This window comes from Lissotriton helveticus, chromosome 6 (assembly GCF_964261635.1).
Source record: "Lissotriton helveticus chromosome 6, aLisHel1.1, whole genome shotgun sequence".
NCBI lineage: Eukaryota > Metazoa > Chordata > Amphibia > Caudata > Salamandridae > Lissotriton > Lissotriton helveticus.
In genome coordinates, this window is record NC_136067.1 from 737,035,555 (window position 1) to 737,058,882 (window position 23,328).

The following is a 23,328-nucleotide window of genomic DNA, read 5'->3' on the forward strand; positions in this document are numbered from 1 at the left end:
GCATACAGTGATAATACTTATGTACATCTGCTGAACGGTTAGAAACATTTTAGACTTGCAAACTACAGCAATGGAGCAGAAATTGTGAAATTATATGCCCGCTTACTTGAGGAGCGTAAGAACTGAAAGCCAACGGAAAAGGAAGTATGAAATCACAGGGTTCTGGGAGAAACCTGGCATGAGGAAATGGGAAACAGAGTCATGCCTTTCTGTTTGGTGTAAGATCTGCACTGAAATAGGGTGAGCTCTAGAAAGAGACACAGGTGCCACTGTTTACACTTTCATAAGTAAAGTGAAGAAGGTGGATATATGTTTGGGAAAGCAAGCCTTCTTTTTGTGGATTATATGTGTCAACCAATCTCAAACACTGACCCTCATTCACTTCTAGATGTTCGATGTCTAGGTCAAGTTGACGCCTACTAAGAAATAATGTATTCTCATTATCAACAACTTAAGAAAGGCCAGGTCGAGGACTGGCTATCAACAAACAAGCATTTGCAATGCAATAGGTCTCGCATTTGAGAGAGTTTAAGTTATTGGCTTTGTAAATGACAGTGCCTTTTATTTATGTTTTAAAAACCAATACATACATAAAAGGCACTGTCATTTAAAATGCCAATAGCTCAAACTCTCACAACTGCGAGACCTATTGCATTGCAAATGCTTGTTTAGCAGGGAGGTGTGTCTGAAGGGAGTTGATTGTGCAGGGAGGTTTGCCAAACTATAGGTTTGATTACACGTGGAGTTTGTGTTCACGTGGAAATCTATTGGCAAGAACTTGAGCCTGTATAGAGTTATATGAGCAGTGAACTGTGTCTTCATGGGGATGCAGCCGCATGGAGCTGTGCCCACAAACAATTGTGCCTGCAGGACACTGAATGCGCAGGTATGACTCTGCAAGGGTAGTTTTGTGGCAGGGTGCAGTTGTTTTTCAGTGAGCTCGTCTCACAAGGGGTTATGTCTGCAGAGTTGAGTGTGCAGGAAGTTGAGTGTGCAGGGAGTTAGGTGTGTGGAAAGAGCTGTCTACCTGCAGCAGTGTTTGCACCTAGTTTTGTCTGCACAGTTTCGTGTCTGTGTGACATGTCGCGCCCACACGGACCTGTCACCTCAGGGAGTTTGCATGAAGCCGCAGGATCGCCCTACCTTGCAGTCGCTGAGGTTCTGCAGCACTTCCTTCCCTCCCGAGGTCCTGATCTCGATGCCAGCGACGCCGTTGCCCGTGGGCGACTGAGGGGGCCCCGGGTCCCCTTGCCTCTTCTCCTGGGGCACCTCCGACTTGCTGGGGCTGCGGGGGCTCCTGGCACCCTTCTGCCCCACTCCCAAGGCGCCGAAGTCCAGCGTCTTGGACTCGAAGGCCCCCCCCACGCTGCTGAACATGCCCCCGTACTTCACCCGGGGCACCTGGGCAGTGGTGCCCGGCCGGGCCAGGTAGAAGGGCAGGTCCTCCTCCGGGTCCTCCTCCCGGGTCCGCCGGTTCCCCGAAGCCATGCTGGGAGGGTGGGAGTCTCAGGGGACAGAGGACGGGCGAGAAGGGGAGAAGAGAGCTGGGGGCGCAGGGATGGGGCTGAAAGTGGGGAGAACTGGGAGGGAGGGGCTGGTCGGTGATGGGTGGCGGAGCCGAGAGAGGCAGCCAAGGGAGGGTGCTGCTGCTCAGAGGGAGGGCGGAGGGGGCTCGGACTCCGAGAGGATGACAGAGCAGAGCGAGAGAGGTGCCAATGAGGCTGTATATTTGCTATTTCAACTTGGCAGCCAGCTACCACCCCACCCATAGGTACGTTACAAGTCTACAGAGCTCTCAAAGGATTGTATTTTTCTTCATATTGTATATTTGCTCTTTCAACTTGGCAGATGTATTTTTTGGTATCTCAAAGATACGCTTTTCTGTTGAAACTTAGAGGAGTATGCTTATTTTACTCTGACGTATATGGAATTATGTGTACTGTTTCGGTCGATTCTTTTACATAAATATTTTACATTAAATAAAAAACGTCTACATATCTACAAGCCCCTTGCGCCGCCAGTGCATCACTTTTAAGATGGGAAAAAGTGACGTATGGGCGGCGCAAGGGGCTTGTAAATAAGCCCCTTAGAGACAGAAGCCTGTAACTCTGGGCGCCACACGACCCCGTCAAAATGTTACATCCTGTGGGAACAAAAGTCCTAAACATGCTTTTTGACATCCTGCCACTTGAACAATGGACCTAGAAATGGTCAAGTGCGGAAGTGCTGATTTCAGAAAGAAAATACACATATACATTTTTCGACCTAACCAACATGTGTGATCCTGGACCATTTATGTCAGAAACTCATGTTCTTGTCACTTATCTGTCAAAACATGAAGCTAGCAGGGGCAAGCAGAGAGCGAGTATTGCTGGCTGAAAAACATAACTAGAACGGCCTCCTGACGATGAAAGCGCCTAGAGGCGATGTGCAGCACGGTCTTGTGCTGTACAGCTGGCCTCACTCGCTGGCTGTGCCCGGTGTTCTGAGGCAAGTGTGGCGCAGGGGTTCAGATGCAGCACAGAAGCGCTCTCTTGAGTACACGTGTTTCCAAGCAAGCATTGCCAAAAGGAAGCTGCCTTTTCTGCACCGAGCTTGCAAAAAGCATTACCAGGGGGCAGCGGGGTCAGGTAACAGCACGCGATGCATTTCTACTACACACTGCCTACGCCATTAGAGCGATCCATACACAATATTTATTTCTCAGCAGCGAAACGCGTTCAAGTATTAATGCATTCAGTCGTAGTGGCGGAGCCATTGTAGAGTATGTTTCGCAATTGCACAACGAAGCATCCTAGCCAGTGGCAGCAGCGGCTCTGAAAGTGGATAGCCATTTTGAAGAAATACACTCAACCCGCTTGGCGATACATGTCCTAAAAGCAGCTAGCCAACAGCGCCTGCAAATGAAACATGGACCAGGCAGAGGAAACCTCCCCGGCCGCCCTGCCCAGCGGCCAGGGGAGGCGCACACTGCCCGGATCGAGTGCCTGGAAGCCCACCCAGGTCCTACCTGGTGCCTTTGTCGCCCATGGCCACTCCCGTCCGCCTGACACTTGTTCGGACCCGGCCGGGGCGGGGGTCGCTGTGAGCGGCTCCCAGCGAGAGGGCGCAGCAGCCGAGGGATGCTCCCCGCTCCGAGATAATGAATTGATGCCGGCTGTCAGTCACCCAAAGTCCCCTCGCCGTCAGCTGCCGCCCTCTCCTCCTCTTCTTCAGAACAGGAAAGCAGCGCCTCTGCCCGAAGTGCCCCGGATCGGGGGGTTCTAGGCGCACCAGAGTATTTTATTTTCCTGATCTCTGTGTGTGTTGTGATTTACGTGCGAGCGGCGCTGGGATTAAAGGCAGAGGCGGCGGCAGGATGACAGGGGCAGAGTGTAGGGCCCAGCCACCGAGGGGGCGGGGTGGTGTTCCGAGGAGCTAGCTGGATGTCAGATAGCCTGCCCCATCGCCCCACAGCCCCGGCGCGATCCTGACAGCCTGCCTCCGGTTCCTGTGCAGACCCACCCTGGCTGCACGGCTCACCGCAGCACCGCCGGCCCCCTCCTCTGCACAGCCTCACAGCTCTCGGCTGCTCTTTCCTGTCCGTGCACGACTGTCGTGAAGCTGGTGCTCCCAGCTGTGTGTGTGGTCCACAGTGAGTCGTCTGGGGTAGGATGTGCCTACCGAATCTGCGCTCAATGTTCTTTTTAAATACGTTTTACACCTCAATTCGCCTGCAAATAACAGGTGGTCCCCTTACACGCGTGCACTTTGAGTTTTTATGAATAATAACTTGCGTTTTAATGTACATTTACTGAACCGAGGTTAATTGCTTCCTCGCGCCATATTTAAATTAGGGAGGGAGCCCACCCCTCGTATGCCTTTAATTCACCACCGCAGCCCAGGAGTTTATTCAAGTCCCCGCCGGGCCGCAGCGCTGCCTGCGACGACCCGGAAGCGGTTGGCCAGCAGGCCAATTCCAACGCGGCCCCAACCGGAAGTCCCGCCCCATCGCGGCGAGAGAGCGAGAGCTGCCCGAGGAGCCACGAAGGCTCCTGATTGAGTCCCGGTCCCGAGATGGGGGACCGGGTGAAGAGCGGCCGGGCGCATGGGGAAGGCGGGGCTCTCATGTGGTGAGAGAGCCCCGCAAAGCGCTACCGCCGACCGAGAGCCAGAACCGCCGCCGAGCACCGCCAGAACAGGTGAGTGTGTTGAGGGAGAGGAGGGGTGAGTGGGGGTGGGGTGTACGCGTGTGTGTCTGAATGCGTGTGTCTGTGCGTGCGTCTGTCTGTCTGTGTGTGCGTGTGTCTGTTTAAGGGGGGGGTGCGTGTGTGTATGCAGTGTGTGTATGTGCGCTTGCGTGAGAGTGGCTTTGTTTGTGAATGGGAATGTGAGGCACGGCGACGTGCGCGCTCCCGAGGTTAAATCTCGGCAAGGGAAAGCGCGTGGAACTCTGCTGTACACATTCCCCGAAAAGTAACTACATAAGTGGTCTCGCCAGACAGCAAAGCTTCGCTTTGCTTTCGTCTAGGCGAGACCTAAAAAGCTGGAGGAATTCACTCCCAAATTCATCATCAATGCAAGCCTCCCATAATCAGAAGGCAACCTCCCCTTAAAACTACATTACCAATAAACCCAAACAAACACATTTCATGTATCACCCCTGTGCAAAATCAAACGATATCTCCTTGACGGAGGCCTCAGAATCACAGAGAAAGCTCATGCTCTCCTGTCTGGACAGTAGCAATGCCCGTCTCACTAGCATTCCCACAACGCACCTTCATTCAATGAAGAGAACACTAGACTCAAGAGTTTTGAAAAATACAGCCACATTACTCAAGCTAAAAAGGATCCCCTGGCTGTACATGGAGGTTGGTCCACCTACAAGTAAGCACCCACCAATACTCTACTATACCGGGCAGAAAACAATCCCACAACTAGAGGCCAGTACAACACAAAGCCATCGCATTGCCAGACTGGTAACCAAGAAATGGAGCAGGGAAAAGACCAGTCTTCACACGTTATATACCCAAGAAATGAACAACATCCACCACAGATATGGTTCGCTCTTCTGCTTGTAATAGAGGAATTGTTTCATTTGTGAAAACAAAAAATTATGAGACTGATAATTTGGATACATGGCAAATGGAAAAACAAATCCCTACAATACCGTTTTGAAAAGAAAGTGTGGTTTCAAACAGAAATTGTTATGAATAAGTTGGACCTAATTCAGGGCCTTATTACGATGGACCGGGGTGTGGAATTTAATAAAATATCTTCTTGTCCATGGGGCAGGTTGCTTCATAAATCTACTTTTCCTGCAGCAAAATCCACTTGACCCTTTGGTGCCATGTAGAGCAACGACAAAATATGACAGCAATTTCATCATATGAGAGCTCCAATATATATGCCTCTCTGATTATGTAAGTGCTCATACCATAGTAGTGTTTGAATACTTGCAATCCCCATATGTTGCCACGTTTCCACAGATCTCCATACTGGGGCTGAAGGTAGTGCTAAGCAATAGTTCCAGGGTTAGAATGCTCTTTTGAGTCTGCAAAAACCGACTAACTTGCATGTTTTAAGGTTTTCAACAACTGTTCTCTAATCTGTTCTCATACTGAGAAATGTTAGCAATTTACACCTGACAATGGGAGAAGTAAACCTTCTTCCAGGGTTGGGAAAAAAGTGGTTAGATGAAAAGTGAACTTGCAAACACTCAGATTTCCGTATCAGCAAATCTACACATGCATATTTGCTCATGCTAAAATGCAGTTCACAGATATTTTCTAGGAGTACTATTTCTTGTCCTACTTCTGTAAATTCTTGAAAATTCATGAAAGCTGTATAGCTGCATTTAATGCATGGACGTATACCATGGGTGCACTTTTGAGATTTATTTTGATAATTGGGCCCTTACTTTGGTCTGGCGATGACCTTTACCTTTTGAGTTTATTAAAATTCTGTCTCTCTCTCTCTGTATTGTCTGGCATCACTGTGAGTGACCACATTCTGCTCTCTTTCACAAGGAGCATATCGGCACACAAAGTAATTTTGTTCAGTGTCAGTAACTGTGGCAGTGTGTGCTTTTTGAGACGAAAAACAACTTTTGCTTTTACCAATGCTTGTTATAATGGTGAGGGTCCAGCAGCTTCCACACAAATAAGGTTTTTACAAAAATCATGACAAAACAAGTCACAAACTAAAAAGCTGACCACCAATTTTAGACCTGTCTGGCTTTGCCAATGGTCTTTTATTTTTGTTACTTATAATCTTATTTAAACTGGTTACACTGATTTTCCATTATGAATATTTTGGGGAAATACTAGCATGCATCAACACGTTACTAAATGCTGCTGCAAAGAAATGGTACCTAAAAGGTTACAGTGGTTTAGCAAAATGCTTTTTCCTACTTTCATTTTTGTATGAACATTTTATTATGAAAGCAAAAAATCATTCTTGCTTTCAAGCTTCTGCAAATATTTGCCTCAAATCAGAGAGCATTCTGGGAGTGCTATGCATAGCCTTATATTGCCAAACTTTGAAAACGTGTGTATGCATTTTTAATACTGGAACCACTGTCAGTAGTTCAGTCAGAGCATACAACATTTACTTCGAGCGCTCACCCTAATCATAAAGGCGTTCAATTAATGAACCATAAATACAAGTTTGAATAGAATTAACATATGGAAAAAATATTACCTTAACTGCAGACAGTGCCCTTCCCTGATCCATAACGTGGTACTGCAAACTGGCAGCTAAAGGGTTTGTGCTACTGATGGTTGGGACTACTTGTCCCGAGGACAAAATACACATGAAAACGTGTTGCCCTCGAACCCAAACAATAGGTCCTGGGTGTCGTGCTATAGGAATTCCACATCCCTGGATGGCAGACGGATTTAAGTCTGTGCGCCATCGTCCCAGGGATTGGGACCACCCGCCTATATGGCGGCAGTCCCGCACTGCAAATTACAATGCAGCCGCCACCACGGTGGCCGCAAAAGGCACTTTTAACATTGCGGCGGGTATTGCTGGCTGCAGCTCCCGCTGTAATGATAAAAATGCATGTTGTGCATTTCCTGGCACTACGTGGCAGGCACCACGCGATGCCTGCCACCTGGTGCAGGCAAACAAAGTGAAAAATTAACATGCCCCTGCACAAAGGGGGCTGGCAACGGGCACTCAAAGTACATCTCCACCAGCCTTTCAATGGCGGTTGAACCACCATAGACAGGCTGACAGGGATGCTGCATCCAAATCTGGCTGGCGGTGCCTGCTAGGCACCGCCACCATTCTGTGGATGCGGGGTGAGTCCGTCAGGCAATCGTAACATTTGCCTCTGTCGGACCCGTAGCAGACGGGCTTTTCACCTGCAAGGCATACCACCCGCCATCCTGATCTGGCGGGCGGTAATTGGTCGCATGGTGGCGGGTTCACCGCCATCATACTCACCCCCTTAAATATCATCTATTAACAAACCAGATATCTGAACTCCTGAACTCTTTCTCTTCTGGGATTAAATTGGTCCTACTTACAACCAATTTGAGTTGCTGGGATTATGCGCCGTCACTATGTCTAGGGAAAATAGTGATGTTACCATCACTTAACCCGCGGTTCTAAGATGCCGTCAATTTGTGAGATAAAACCTACCTAACATTTGATTACACTTTATAGATCTAAATTCTTTTGCTGCAAATCATTAATCAAAATACTCAAACTCACTCTGACAAGAGATCTTTTCCAAAATGTACTATTTTTTAATTTATCACCGAAACAATCTATACACCATATAAGCTCCAGGATCATATACATATGAATCATAAAACAAAGGCCTTCTTTTGAGCTTCACTACTGCAGCATAGCTTTTGGAGACGACAGGCATATCTACACAACTAGGAAATCGAAAGTCTACTAGAAACACATAATAAGGCCTATCATTTAACTGTGCCGCTTCCACAGCAATGTAGAATAACATGTTATGTAGATTTGTATAGAGCAGCTTATCACCCGGTAGGGTATCTAGCCGCTGGTCACATAAATAGAAATTCTCTCTCATGCTGGAACGTTGCTGTTTTCTTACCATGCAAAACAGTATGTTTTTCCTTTATCTTGTTATAATACACATTGGAACTTGCATAAAATTGTGTGCATATAAACTAATTAGAAAAATATAGAATTACACTACAGAAGCTCAGAAATTAATCGGGACTCCCTGGTGGTCATTAAACAATTCCCTTCTAAGGTGTCTGGTCTATAATTTTAGAAACATTTGTATTGTTGTCTATATACTAAAGTTAACCCCTTCGGGGCTGATGACGAGCTGGGCTCGTCATGGCGTAGCCTCCTCGCACGCTCATGACGAGCCCAGCTCGTCATGAGCCCCACCCTCGGGGGAAGCGCCAGCGCTCCCTCCGAGTCTGCCTGATTTTTTTTGTTTTTGCGGGGATGGCAGGGGAAGACCTTCCCCTGCCTCCCCCCGCCCTCCCCGCCCACGTCATCAATGACGTCAGCGCGCGAGGCGCGCTGACGTCACCGGAGGCTTCCTTTGTTTACAGACGCGCAGGGAAGCCATTTGCTTCCTGCGCGTCGTTGCACAAAGAGGTTAGTTTTGCGGCTGGGGCGGGGGGGATTGTGATGCAACTTGCATCGAGGGAAAGGAAAGGCTTTTCCTTTCCCTCGGTGGCATTTTAGAGGTTTCCTGCTGCACGATCGTGCGATCGTGCAGCAGGAATGTTAGGGATTTTTTTTTTTTGGGGGTTTTGTGATCAGTTTCTTAGGTCGCTCCCCTTGTTGGGGGAACATTATCTATGAAGTCTTTTCTTGGCTGCAATGTTTTGGAAAGGCCGTTTTTTGTACAAAAATGCTGATGGGGGTCATTTATAAAGTAAAATGATAGTGCATTGTAATGAAGGATGCAAGTGCCTCTGTCCTTCATTACTTATACTGATGTGTGTTTCTGAAGTGGCTAAAAAACACACCTGTGCTGCCTAGGCAAAGCTCACTAGTGTTTTTGGCCTGATGAATGTTTTTTTTTTGTGTGCTGCTTTTCAAACACATGCTTTGTCTCCAGTGACCATGTGTGTGTTACTATGCCATGTGCGAAGGGGTCCCTTGAGTGAGCTGTCCATCATAGTGGGAAGCTCACAAATGTTTTTGGGCTGTTGATTGTTACCTGAATTTGTGCTGCAACTCTAGCGCCATCTTTGTCTCCATTGACCATGTGTGCGTTACTATGCAACTGCACAAATGTGCGCAGGGGTCCCTTGAGTGAGCTGTCCATCATAGTGGGAAGCTCACAAATGTTTTTGTGTTGATGATTGTTTTCCTGAGTTTGTGCCGCAACTCGAGCGCCATCTCCAGTGTCCATGTGTGCGTTACTATGCAATTGCACAGATGTGCGCAGGGGTCCCTTGTGTGAGCTGTCCATCATAGTGCTTGGTGTATGCACGAAACATGTCGACGATAGGAGTTGATAGGTACATCTGGACACATTACGTTTAGGGCAGCCTATCTTTCCACCCCGTTTATTACCACCTAGAGGCAAGAATAAAGTTTATTGTAAACCTACTGGGCAGGTATTTCACACATCACATAGTCCACTCCTCAAATACACATGCACCACACATAGTCTAATAAAGTGCTCCTACGTAACTTTCGCAAGTCGCAGCACGCCCCAGCCCGTAGAGGACTGGGATGGCCCCAATGATGAAGCATGTCACCGTGGGGCAACCCTGGTGAGTGAGGGGACACCTAAAAGAGGAGCATTTCTCCCCTTTTTTGTACACAATACCATATTTTCACAATCGACCCCAATCGACCCCAGTGTGTGTTGGTTGTTATCTGAATAAACTAGCAAGGCTCTTAGGTATCTGGAAACAGAGACCATTTGTTCATCATAGTGGGAAGTTCACAAATGTTTTTGGGCTGATGATTGCTTTCCTGAGTTTGTGCTGCAACTCGAGCCCCATCTTTGTCTCCAGTGTCCATGTGTGCGTTACTATGCAATTGCACAGATGTGCGCAGGGGTCCCTTGTGTGAGCTGTGAATCATAGTGGGAAGGTCACAAATGTTTTTGGGCTGATGAATGTTTTCCTGAATTTGTGCTGCAACTCGAGCGCTTGCTTTGTCTCCAGTGTCCGTGTGTGTTACTATGCCATCGCACCAATGTGTGCACAGGTCCCTTGAGTGAGCTGTCCATCATAGTGGGTAAATTTAGGAAAGATGGTGCACTCCGCTAGTTGGTGGGCGTTGCCAATAGGGGATCTTCTGTGTGAGTTCACATGCCTCTTATGTGTATAAATGGTCAGAGACTGTTGAGAGCAGCAGATGGGGAGAAAGAAGCTCCTGGTCATAGGAACTGTTTTAGGATTGCGCTTGTGAAAATCAAGGATGCAAGTGCCTCTGTCCAGCATCGCAGTTAACCACAGTAATTCTGTTGTCCCCCTCCCCATGAGAATCCCTGATGATGTCAGCGCGCACAGCACGCGCCAACATCTTCAGGGATTCCCAGGCGGTCGGGAAGCCATTTGCTTCCTGCGCCTGGAGGTGTTAGGTTGGTTTTGAGATATTTGGGGGGGTTTGCAAAGAGGCTTCAGGGGAGAGGTAAGTGATTTTCCTCTCTTCTGATGTCTCTTTGCAGGGCATTTCTGGCTCACGGTCGCGCACAGCATTGCGATTGTGCGGTGGAAATGCCCTCACTAGCACCAGGGATTTTATTTTAGATTGTAGGAAGTGACCCATTGTGCAAGGGTCGCTTTCAGGTGGGTCGGATTTTAAATTTAGATTTTCTGGCCCCCCCCCCCGGTGGGCAAATCAACCCGTACTTTTGTCCGTTTTGCCCTTTTTGATGGCCCATCTGTGTGGATGTGATTTTGGGGGTACATTTGTGTATTGTTTATTCATTTGTTATGTTGTTTGTGAAATGTAGTATTAAATTATTTTTTTTCTTCTTTGTTTTTGATCCAGGCTTTTGCTGTTTGTATTGGTGTAGGTTGTGGTTCGGTTAATGCTGGTTTTGCAGCTTGTGTAGTTGCATGTGCTTGGTAAGTAAATGTTTTTTGTACTATTTTTCCTAGATAAAGTTATTGCTGTTTGTGTGGCTTTGTGTTTCTTGATTGTTAACTTTTTTTTTTGTATTGCTGCTTGATGTGTACTTTGTCTAATCTATACTTGTTTTTTTTTCTTTCCAGTGGGATTTCCTTTCTTTTTGCTGTGTTTCAGCAGAGTAGGTGCTGGTGAGTCTTCTTATATTTGGTTAGATTTGAATTGTTTTTGAGTGTATTGATTTTTGTGTGAAGACTCTACCTTGTTTACTTCTTCCTTTGCACAGTGTAGGTTGTTGTTCACTTGTGTGTGTAGTCTTCTTGATTTGTAAGGATAATGGCTGCTCGCAGGATTACTGCTAAGCAGGTTGTTAGTATGCTTTTTGAGTCTTCCTCTGACCATGGTCCAGACACTGACTCCGATTCGGAGCTTGAGTTAGGTGCAGAAGATTCAGGCAGTGAGTTTTCTCTTCGCATGGTATCATCGGATGATGATTCTTCTTCTAGTGCTGATGAAGTGCCTGTGGTAGAGAGGGACATTGATGTGCCGGTAGAGAGGGAAGAGCCATGTGAGCGGCAGCCTAGGTCCTCAAGGTTTCCCTTTTTTTCTCGTCAGGAACAGGCAAGTGTGGGAAAGGCTGCGCCCAAAAGGTTTCACATTGCTGTGGTGCGCCAAAGGTTATCTGGTGCTGCTAGTCTTCCTGTTGTTGAGCAGCATGAGGCATCTGGTGCTGCTAGTCTTTCTGTTGTTGTTGAGCAGCAAGTGGCATCTGGGGATGCGAGTTCTTCTGTTGATGTTGAGATGCAAGAGGCAGCTGGGGATGTGAGTTCTTCTGTTGGTGAAGAGATGCAAAATGTATCTGGGGATGCTAGTATTCCTGTTGGTGTAGTGAGGCAAGAGGCATCTGGGGATGCTAGTGTTCCCGTTGATGTAGTGCAGCAAGAGGCATCTGGCCTGCAGGCTAGGGTGGCTTCTTCTCCTCATGTTAGTGATGACGTCTGGGTTGCCCCTGGCATGGTGCAGCCGGAATTGCCAGACTTCACTGGTGTTCCAGGGTGTAGAGTGGATACTGACAATTTTTTGCCAATTCAATATTTTCAATTGTTTTTTGATGATGAGTTTTTGCAGGAGATTGTGGAGCAAACTAATTTGTATGCAGAGCAGTATTTGAGGGACCACAGTGCCAGCCTTAAGCCCCATTCCAGAGCTACCCATTGGTCTCCCACATATGTTGAAGAGATGAAGAAGTTTTTGGGATTAACTTTTTTGATGGGCTTGCTAAGGAAGCCATCAATGTCTTCTTATTGGTCCACTAGTCCCTTGATGGCAACATCTATATTTCCAGCACTTATGACTCGTGATCGATATATGCTTCTTCTTTGCATGATGCATTTTGTTGATAATGATTTAGCGTTGCCACGCGATCACCCTGATTGTGACCGTCTTTTTAAGATTCGGCCTGTCCTTGATCACTTTGTTGATCGTTTTCCTGAGATGTTTGCACCTGGAAGAGAAATAGCTGTGGACGAGTCTTTGGTGTTGTTCAAGGGCCGCTTGGTTTTTAGGCAATACATTCCTAGTAAGAGGGCACGCTATGGCATCAAACTGTATATGCTGTGTGACAGTGAGACTGGATATGTTTATAATTTCAGGGTGTACACCGGTAAGGATTCCAGCATTAACACTTCTGCTTGTCCGTCCACTTTTGGAGTGACTGAGAAAATTGTGTGGGAACTAGGTAGACGATTATTTAACAAAGGCCACCATTTATATGTAGATAACTTCTACACTAGTGTGCGTTTGTTCAAGGAGTTGGCCAAAGTGGGCACTGTTGCATGTGGCACGATGCGCAGTAACCGGAAAGGTTTTCCAATAGAACTTGTTTGCAAAAGGCTTGTGCGGGGACAGTCTACTGCATTGCGATGTGGGAAGCTTCTAGCTGTGAAGTTTTCAGACAGGAGAGATGTTTACATGCTGACTACTATCCATGACGAAAGCACTGAAGCTCTGCCAGTTCGGGGTGAGACTGCTGAAGTGCGTAAACCTGTGTGCATTTTAGACTATAATAGGCACATGGGTGGTGTTGACAGAGTAGATCAGAGGTTGGAACCTTATGCTGCTCTTCGAAAGGCTTACGTTTGGTACAAGAAGTTGGCTATCCATCTTTTCCACTTGGCATCCTTTAATGCTTTTGTTGTTTTCCAGAAATCTTGTCCTGAGTCAAAGATGCCTTTTGTTAAGTTTCAGGAGACTATAATAGGCAGCCTTGTACTAGTGGAACAGGCAAGTGTGCCAAGATTTGGAGTGGTGGAGGAAGTGGCTAGACTGAAAGATCGCCACTTTCCAGAATACATTCCTCCCACAACTGCAAAAGACAAACCCACTAAAAGATGTAGAGTCTGTTGGCGAAGAGAAGTGCGGAGGGAGTCTCGTATGCACTGTCCTGACTGTCCTTCAAATCCTGGATTGTGTGTGCCAGCTTGTTTTAAATCGTACCACACACAAAAGAAGTTTTGGGAGTTTCATTGAGCTTGTAAGTGTACTGTCTGGTTTGTTTTCTGTAATATTTTTTTGTTTGCTTTTAGGTTTGCATTAGTGCAAAGCATTTAGGTTTTGAATTTGTGTTAGCAGATTTGTAGGTTTCTACATTTGATTTGTGGTATTTCTTTAAAAAATTCTAATTTCGATGGTGGTGTGTGCAGGATTGTGCTTGGATTGTTGGTGTGCGTGGACAGGCGCTTGGCTGGTGGTGTGCGTGGTCTGGTGCTTGGCTGGAATAGTGCATGGATTGGAGTTGTGCTGGGGGGGTTAGTGGATTTTTGCTTGGCTGGCGGAGTGTATGGTTAGGTGCTTGGCTGGCGGTGTGAGTGGAGTGGTGCTTGGCTGGCGGTGTGTGTGGAGTGGTGCTTGGCTGGCGGCGTGTGTGGAGTGGTGCTTGGATGGTGTTGTGTTTGTGGAGTGGCGCTTGGCTGGTGGTGTGCGTGGAGTGATGCTTGGCTGGTGGTGTGTGTGGAGTGGTAGTTGGCTGTCGGTGTGCGCTGAGTGGTGTTTGGCTGGCAGTGTGCATGGTCTGGTGCTTGGATGGTGGTGTGGGTGGACTGGCGCTCGGCAGGCGGTGTGTGAGTAGTTACTTTCTGTTGGTCACTACACACACTGCTAGTTGAGTGACACTCCACACAGTCCATCATTTTGTGTAGTTGCAGTGTCAGAAATGTGGGCGTGTGAAAGTGATGGGCCCTTGAATGGCGCTGTTTGCTGGTGTGAGTGTTGAAATGTGATGGGTCCGCGGCTGGCGGTGTGAATGTTTTGTATGTGTCACGCGTACGAAAGGTGTATGAATGGCCTGTAAAGAGGTTGGTGCCTTGACGTGGCTTTACAGCTCACGAGCTGCGAGTCAGTGGTTCAGTTTATCATACTTTCAATTATACGCAGTGTATTTCATTTATGATGAAATTACTTGCGTATCCAATTGTATGTACTGAATCATCACTCACCCTCGTGCCAAATCCAACCAGTATGTGTGTGTGCTTGCGGATTAGATGGGTGTGCAGTAATAATTGTTTTTTTTCTAATTTCTGCAGTAGGGTGTACCTTGCCCCTTATTGTGATTGTTGTTATGTGTTGCTTTTCCATTCGGATGGTGTCAATGGTCTGGTTTGTATCAGGTATGAAAGGTGCGTGAATGGCCTGTAAAACGGTTGGTGCCTTGTCGTGGCTTTACAGCTCACGAGTTGCGAGTCACTGGTTCAGTTTTTATGCATTTATTTATTGACAGAGCATTTCATTTTTTTGAAATATCTTGTTAATAAAATTTTATGTACTGAACCATCACTCGCCCTCGTGCCAAATCCAACCTGTATGTGTGTGTCTTTGAGGAATAGATAGCCGTGCTTGAATGTTTGACTTTTGAGTAACTCTGTTAAGGTGTGGTATCCTTTTACTTGGGAGAACAAGGGGAGCGCAGGGTGGTAGGACTTTTTTGCCGGCACGGCGATCCCACGCCAAAATGTTTGGAAAAGTGCTATTTTTACCTATTTTTAAGGTTTGCAAGGAGTTCTGGGTAGGAAAACATTGGTGGACCCACACATGCCATACCTCCCTGGACTCTCCCGGGTGTCTAGTTTTCAGAACTGTTTGGGTTTGCTACTTTCCAAAGAATACCACCCACCCCGGGCCAAAAACTCAGGTGCCTCCCCCCCAAAAAATCAAAGTTATATTGCTTCAGGGTATTTTATATTCACCACTGTTAGATTTGGACCTTTTCCTGTTGCAGCCACTATGGCTACCCACGCAAGTGAGGTACCATTTTTATCGGGAGACCTTGGGGAACGCTGGGTGGGAGGTAATTTGTGTGTGCCCAGTGATGCCACGCTTTCCCACACTAAAACGTGTGAAAAAACTGATTTTTTACCATGCAAAAATTGAGGTTTGCAAGGGATTCTGGGTAAAGGAACGTTGGCGGATCCACGCAAGCCATACCTCCTTGGAAGCGCCCGGGTGTCTAATTTTCTGAAATGTGTGGGTTTGGTAGGTTTCCATAGATGGCTGTCTCGCACGGGGCCAGAAACCCAGGTAACCCCTAAGTCCACCAGCTTTTGCAAGAGGGGTTACCTGGGTTTTTGGCCCCGTGCGAGACAGCCATCTAGGGAAACCTACCAATCCCACACATTTCTGAAAAGTAGACAACCGGGGGCTTCCAAGGAGGTATGGCTTGCGTGGATCCTCCAACGTTCCTTTACCCAGAATCCCTTGCAAACCTCATTTTTTGCATGGTAAAAAATCAGTTTTTTCACACGTTTTAGTGTGGGAAAGCGTGGCATCACTGGGCACACACAAATTACCTCCCACCCAGCGTTCCCCAAGGTCTCCCGATAAAAATGGTACCTCACTTGCGTGGGTAGGCATAGCGGCTGCTTTAGGAAAAGGCCCAATTCATACTGTGGAGACAAAAACTTTACCTTTAGCCAAATAATCTTATTTTTTGAGGGGGTCACCTGAGCTTTTGGCCCGGGGCTTGGCAGGCATCTTTGGAAACTACCAAACCCAAACAGTTCTGAGAACTAGACACCCGGGGGAGTCCAGGGTGGTATGGCATGCGTGGGTCCCCCAATGTTTTCCTACCCAGAAACCCCTGCAAACCTGAAATTTTGGTCAAAAAACCCACTTTTCCATACTTTTTTGGGTGGGATCTCGCTGCCGGAACAAATGTCCTACCACCCAGTGTTTCCCTTGTTCTCCCGAGTAAAATGATACCTCACTTGTGTGGGTGGGCCAAAGGCATGTGACTTAGGCTGGGGTGCTTAATTTGTAAAACGTAAATATGAGTAAAAACTACTTTTTTCAAAATTCATTTTTGGCGTATTCTGCTTTGGGGCACCCACACAAGTGAGGTATCCTTTTACTCGGGAGAACAAGGGGAACGCAGGGTGGTATGACTTTTTTGCCGACCCGGCGATCCCACGCCAAAAAGTTTGGAAAAGTGCAATTTTTACCTAATTTTAAGGTTTGCAGAGAGTTCTGGGTAGGAAAACATTGGGGGACCCATGCATGCCATACCTCCCTGGAGTCCCCCGGGTGTCTAGTTTTCAGAACTGTTTGGGTTTGCTACTTTGCAAAGAATACCACCGAGCCCCGGGCCACAAACTCAGATGCCCCCCCCCCAAAATCAAGGTAGTTTTGCAATAAGGTAATGTAAATTCACCACCGTACAATTTGAACCGTTTCCTGTTGCAGCCACTATGTTTACCCACGCAAGTGAGGTACCGTTTTTTTCGGGAGACCTGGGGGCACGCTGGGTGGGTGGAAATTTGTTGATCCACGCACATTCCAGAACTTTCCACCACAGAAATGTGAGGAAAATGTGTTTTTTTGGTCAAATTTTTATGTTTGCAAGGGATTCTGGGTAACAAAACCTGGGGGTAGGCAGGCGAGTCACCCCATCCTGAATTCCCCTGGGTGTCTAGTTTTCAAAAATGTATAGGTTTGCTAGGTTTCCCTAGGTGCTGGCAGAGCTACGGCGCAAAAACAAAAGGTAGTCTTTTTGTCCGAATCGTGCTAAATTTCACTGGGAAATTGAGGTGCGACCATGCTGCGTTTTGCGCTGTTTCATGTCGCAGCCACTATGCCTACCCACGCAAGTGAGGTACCGTTTTTTTCGGGAGACCTGGGGGCACGCTGGGTGGGTGGAAATTTGTTGATCCACGCAGATTCCAGAACTTTCCACCACAGAAATGTGAGGAAAATGTGTTTTTTTGGTCAAATTTTTATGTTTGCAAGGGATTCTGGGTAACAAAACCTGGGGGTGGGCAGGCGAGTCACCCTATCCTGAATTCCCCTGGGTGTCTAGTTTTCAAAAATGTATAGGTTTGCTAGGTTTCCCTAGGTTCTGGCAGAGCTACGGCGCAAAAACAAAAGGTAGTCTTTTTGTCCGAATCGTGCTAAATTTCACTGGGAAATTGAGGTGCGACCATGCTGCGTTTTGCGCTGTTTCATGTCGCAGCCACTATGCCTACCCACGCAAGTGAGGTACCGTTTTTTTCGGGAGACCTGGGGGCACGCTGGGTGGGTGGAAATTTGTTGATCCACGCAGATTCCAGAACTTTCCACCACAGAAATGTGAGGAAAATGTGTTTTTTTGGTCAAATTTTTATGTTTGCAAGGGATTCTGGGTAACAAAACCTGGGGGTAGGCAGGCCAGTCACCCCATCCTGAATTCCCCTGGGTGTCTAGTTTTCAAAAATGTATAGGTTTGCTAGGTTTCCCTTGGTGCTGGCAGAGCTACGGCGCAAAAACAAAAGGTAGTCTTTTTGTCCGAATCGTGCTAAATTTCACTGGGAAATTGAGGTGCGACCATGCTGCGTTTTGCGCTGTTTCATGTCGCAGCCACTATGCCTACCCACGCAAGTGAGGTACCGTTTTTTTCGGGAGACCTGGGGGCACGCTGGGTGGGTGGAAATTTGTTGATCCACGCAGATTCCAGAACTTTCCACCACAGAAATGTGAGGAAAATGTGTTTTTTTGGTCAAATTTTTATGTTTGCAAGGGATTCTGGGTAACAAAACCTGGGGGTAGGCAGGCGAGTCACCCCATCCTGAATTCCCCTGGGTGTCTAGTTTTCAAAAATGTATAGGTTTGCTAGGTTTCCCTAGGTGCTGGCAGAGCTACGGCGCAAAAACAAAAGGTAGTCTTTTTGTCCGAATCGTGCTAAATTTCACTGGGAAATTGAGGTGCGACCATGCTGCGTTTTGCGCTGTTTCATGTCGCAGCCACTATGCCTACCCACGCAAGTGAGGTACCGTTTTTTTCGGGAGACCTGGGGGCACGCTGGGTGGGTGGAAATTTGTTGATCCACGCAGATTCCAGAACTTTCCACCACAGAAATGTGAGGAAAATGTGTTTTTTTGGTCAAATTTTTATGTTTGCAAGGGATTCTGGGTAACAAAACCTGGGGGTAGGCAGGCGAGTCACCCCATCCTGAATTCCCCTGGGTGTCTAGTTTTCAAAAATGTATAGGTTTGCTAGGTTTCCCTAGGTGCTGGCAGAGCTACGGCGCACAAACAAAAGGTAGTCTTTTTGTCCGAATCGTGCTAAATTTCACTGGGAAATTGAGGTGCGACCATGCTGCGTTTTGCGCTGTTTCATGTCGCAGCCACTATGCCTACCCACGCAAGTGAGGTACCGTTTTTTTCGGGAGACCTGGGGGCACGCTGGGTGGGTGGAAATTTGTTGATCCACGCAGATTCCAGAACTTTCCACCACAGAAATGTGAGGAAAATGTGTTTTTTTGGTCAAATTTTTATGTTTGCAAGGGATTCTGGGTAACAAAACCTGGGGGTGGGCAGGCGAGTCACCCCATCCTGAATTCCCCTGGGTGTCTAGTTTTCAAAAATGTATAGGTTTGCTAGGTTTCCCTAGGTGCTGGCAGAGCTACGGCGCAAAAACAAAAGGTAGTCTTTTTGTCCGAATCGTGCTAAATTTCACTGGGAAATTGAGGTGCGACCATGCTGCGTTTTGCGCTGTTTCATGTCGCAGCCACTATGCCTACCCACGCAAGTGAGGTACCGTTTTTTTCGGGAGACCTGGGGGCACGCTGGGTGGGTGGAAATTTGTTGATCCACGCAGATTCCAGAACTTTCCACCACAGAAATGTGAGGAAAATGTGTTTTTTTGGTCAAATTTTTATGTTTGCAAGGGATTCTGGGTAACAAAACCTGGGGGTAGGCAGGCGAGTCACCCCATCCTGAATTCCCCTGGGTGTCTAGTTTTCAAAAATGTATAGGTTTGCTAGGTTTCCCTAGGTGCTGGCAGAGCTACGGCGCAAAAACAAAAGGTAGTCTTTTTGTCCGAATCGTGCTAAATTTCACTGGGAAATTGAGGTGCGACCATGCTGCGTTTTGCGCTGTTTCATGTCGCAGCCACTATGCCTACCCACGCAAGTGAGGTACCGTTTTTTTCGGGAGACCTGGGGGCACGCTGGGTGGGTGGAAATTTGTTGATCCACGCAGATTCCAGAACTTTCCACCACAGAAATGTGAGGAAAATGTGTTTTTTTGGTCAAATTTTTATGTTTGCAAGGGATTCTGGGTAACAAAACCTGGGGGTAGGCAGGCGAGTCACCCCATCCTGAATTCCCCTGGGTGTCTACTTTTCAAAAATGTATAGGTTTGCTAGGTTTCCCTAGGTGCTGGCAGAGCTACGGCGCACAAACAAAAGGTAGTCTTTTTGTCCGAATCGTGCTAAATTTCACTGGGAAATTGAGGTGCGACCATGCTGCGTTTTGCGCTGTTTCATGTCGCAGCCACTATGCCTACCCACGCAAGTGAGGTACCGTTTTTTTCGGGAGACCTGGGGGCACGCTGGGTGGGTGGAAATTTGTTGATCCACGCAGATTCCAGAACTTTCCACCACAGAAATGTGAGGAAAATGTGTTTTTTTGGTCAAATTTTTATGTTTGCAAGGGATTCTGGGTAACAAAACCTGGGGGTGGGCAGGCGAGTCACCCCATCCTGAATTCCCCTGGGTGTCTAGTTTTCAAAAATGTATAGGTTTGCTAGGTTTCCCTAGGTGCTGGCAGAGCTACGGCGCAAAAACAAAAGGTAGTCTTTTTGTCCGAATCGTGCTAAATTTCACTGGGAAATTGAGGTGCGACCATGCTGCGTTTTGCGCTGTTTCATGTCGCAGCCACTATGCCTACCCACGCAAGTGAGGTACTGTTTTTTTCGGGAGACCTGGGGGCACGCTGGGTGGGTGGAAATTTGTTGATCCACGCAGATTCCAGAACTTTCCACCACAGAAATGTGAGGAAAATGTGTTTTTTTGGTCAAATTTTTATGTTTGCAAGGGATTCTGGGTAACAAAACCTGGGGGTAGGCAGGCGAGTCACCCCATCCTGAATTCCCCTGGGTGTCTAGTTTTCAAAAATGTATAGGTTTGCTAGGTTTCCCTAGGTGCTGGCAGAGCTACGGCGCAAAAACAAAAGGTAGTCTTTTTGTCCGAATCGTGCTAAATTTCACTGGGAAATTGAGGTGCGACCATGCTGCGTTTTGCGCTGTTTCATGTCGCAGCCACTATGCCTACCCACGCAAGTGAGGTACCGTTTTTTTCGGGAGACCTGGGGGCACGCTGGGTGGGTGGAAATTTGTTGATCCACGCAGATTCCAGAACTTTCCACCACAGAAATGTGAGGAAAATGTGTTTTTTTGGTCAAATTTTTATGTTTTCAAGGGATTCTGGGTAACAAAACCTGGGGGTAGGCAGGCGAGTCACCCCATCCTGAATTGCCCTGGGTGTCTAGTTTTCAAAAATGTATAGGTTTGCTAGGTTTCCCTAGGTGCTGGCAGAGCTACGGCGCAAAAACAAAAGGTAGTCTTTTTGTCCGAATCGTGCTAAATTTCACTGGGAAATTGAGGTGCGACCATGCTGCTTTTTGCGCTGTTTCATGTCGCAGCCACTATGCCTACCCACGCAAGTGAGGTACCATTTTTTTCGGGAGACCTGGGGGCATGCTGGGTGGGTGGAAATTTGTTGATCCACGCAGATTCCAGAACTTTCCACCACAGAAATGTGAGGAAAATGTGTTTATTTTGTGAAAAACTTAGCTTTGCAAGGGATTCTGGGTAACAAAACCTGGTGGTAGGCAGTCGAGTCACCCCATCCTGAATTCCCCTGGGTGTCTACTTTTCAAAAATGTATAGGTTTTCAAGGTTTCCCTAGGTGCCGGCAGAGCTAGGGTGCAAAAACTACAGGTAGGCACTTTGCCAAAAAAGGGTCAATTTGTAACTGCTAAATTTAGGTGTGACCACGTTGCATTTTCCGCCGTTTCCTGTCGCAGGCACAAGGCCGACCCACACAAGTGAGGTACCGTTTTTATCGGGACACTTGGGGTAATTCAGATTTGTAAATCAACTGTTATTACCAATTGAGCTTTCATGCATTTCTCCCTTTGAATGAAAGACATTGAGTAAAAAAAAAATCTTTATGAAAAATGACCAATAATTCTCATGCTAGTATGAGTATTCCCAACTTTGAAAATGTGCAATTATATACTGTTTCTGAAGTCTATAATTTGTACTCAATTCAGAAATACATAGGTGTCTTTCATACAGATTATTCCATGTATACATTTTCCAAGACAAAGTGCACTATACCCAGTAAATGAAAAAATACCATTGCAAGTTGCTGCTCAGTTTTTGGATCTGGGTTCGTCGGGTTCTTGGTGAAACTACAAGTCCTATATATCCCCACAACCAGGAAGGTCTAACGGATGTAACGGTATATTGCTTTCCAAGAGCTGTCAAAATTAGAAAAAGTTATAGGTGAAAACGTTGAGACAAAAGGCTGTTTTTTTCAACAAAATTTCAAATATTCCAATATCTAACTGTTAGTTTCTATAACGAAACCTTCATGGATTTAGACAAATGACCCCTTTCTGGATTCAGAATTTTGTCTACTTTTCGAAAATGTAAAGCTTTCCAGGATCCATTATTGCTTTTAAACTCATTTCTACCATTAACTGGAAGGAGGTTGAAAGCTCTAAAAATAGCAAAAATAGGCTATGTCCCAGAAAAATGCCAAAACTGAGTGAAAAATTTCGGTTCTCTGACAAAAGTCTGTCATTCCCTGAAAGCTGAGAAAATGGAGATTTCAGCCCCACAAACCTTTTTGTGATACCATTTTCAGGGAAACACCCAGAGGCTTTCATTTGCAGCCCGTTTTTCCCATTTTTCTGAAAAAAACAAAAAAATCACTATATTTTGCTAAATTTCTGGGCCCCCTCCAAGGGAATCCACAAACCCAGGGCGCCTTTAGAATCCACATGATGTTGGAAGAAAAGGACGCAAATTTGGCGTGGATACCTTATGTGGTCAAAAAGTTACAAGGGCCTAAGCGCGCACTACTCCAAAACGCCAAAAAAACCTCAGCACAGGAGGGGAAAAGGCCTAGCAGCGAAGGGGTTAAATGTATATTTCAGAATGGGAGTGTGGAACCATTAAACTCTTCTATTCACTGGTGATTATGCTGAGACTTTTTTTTTTTTTTAAAGAACGCCCCCTTTCTGTAGAAAACCATACATTGCAATTCTAAAAGAAATAGAAACATTATCATTTCATTTGGATTTTTCACGCTTTAATTTGGTTTATAATTATCCAACGGGTGATGTGCGGATATCCTCTCTATTCAGCACAACATATAGCACAGAATAGTTGAAGCCTAGGCTCAGGTTCTGTGGAAAGGCTTAGGAACCAGACTCTCACTCGTCAGCCTCAGTGCCTCTCCTTCTCTCACTCTATCCAGATTTCCCCAGGCACTGCTTAAAGGACTGGCTCTGCCTAGAACACTTGTACTCACATTGCCTGATCCTGTTACCGGCCCGGTCCACATATAGCACAGAATAGTTGAAGCCTAGGCTCAGGTTCTGTGGAAAGGCTTAGGAACCAGACTCTCACTCGTCAGCCTCAGTGCCTCTCCTTCTCTCACTCTATCCAGATTTCCCCAGGCACTGCTTAAGGGACTGGCTCTGCCTAGAACACTTGTACTCACATTGCCTGATCCTGTTACCGGCCCTGTCCATTCTTCTGGCTACCTTTGCTATGTTAAAACTGCGTTTTTCTCCACGAGAACTGCCGACCTTAATTTACAAACCCATTTGCACATTAGCCTTGTTTTCATTAGAAACGCTTACTTGCATCGTTCAGAAATATCTGGCTTAAAAACTTTGGTTTCATTGTTCAGAAAATGAAGTTAGTCATACTTCTCTTGTACACTTTATGGCCACCTTATGTATTATAAAGTTAAACTATTGCTCAT

The 23,328-nt window shown here is 46.7% G+C and overlaps 1 protein-coding gene across 1 annotated transcript in view; it reads right to left on the reverse strand.

Annotated features, from left to right (window-relative positions):
* Positions 1-23,328, reverse strand: part of UFL1 (UFM1 specific ligase 1) — a 428,808-nt gene that overhangs the window by 399,210 nt on the left and 6,270 nt on the right. The gene's annotated exons all lie outside the window — the stretch shown is intronic.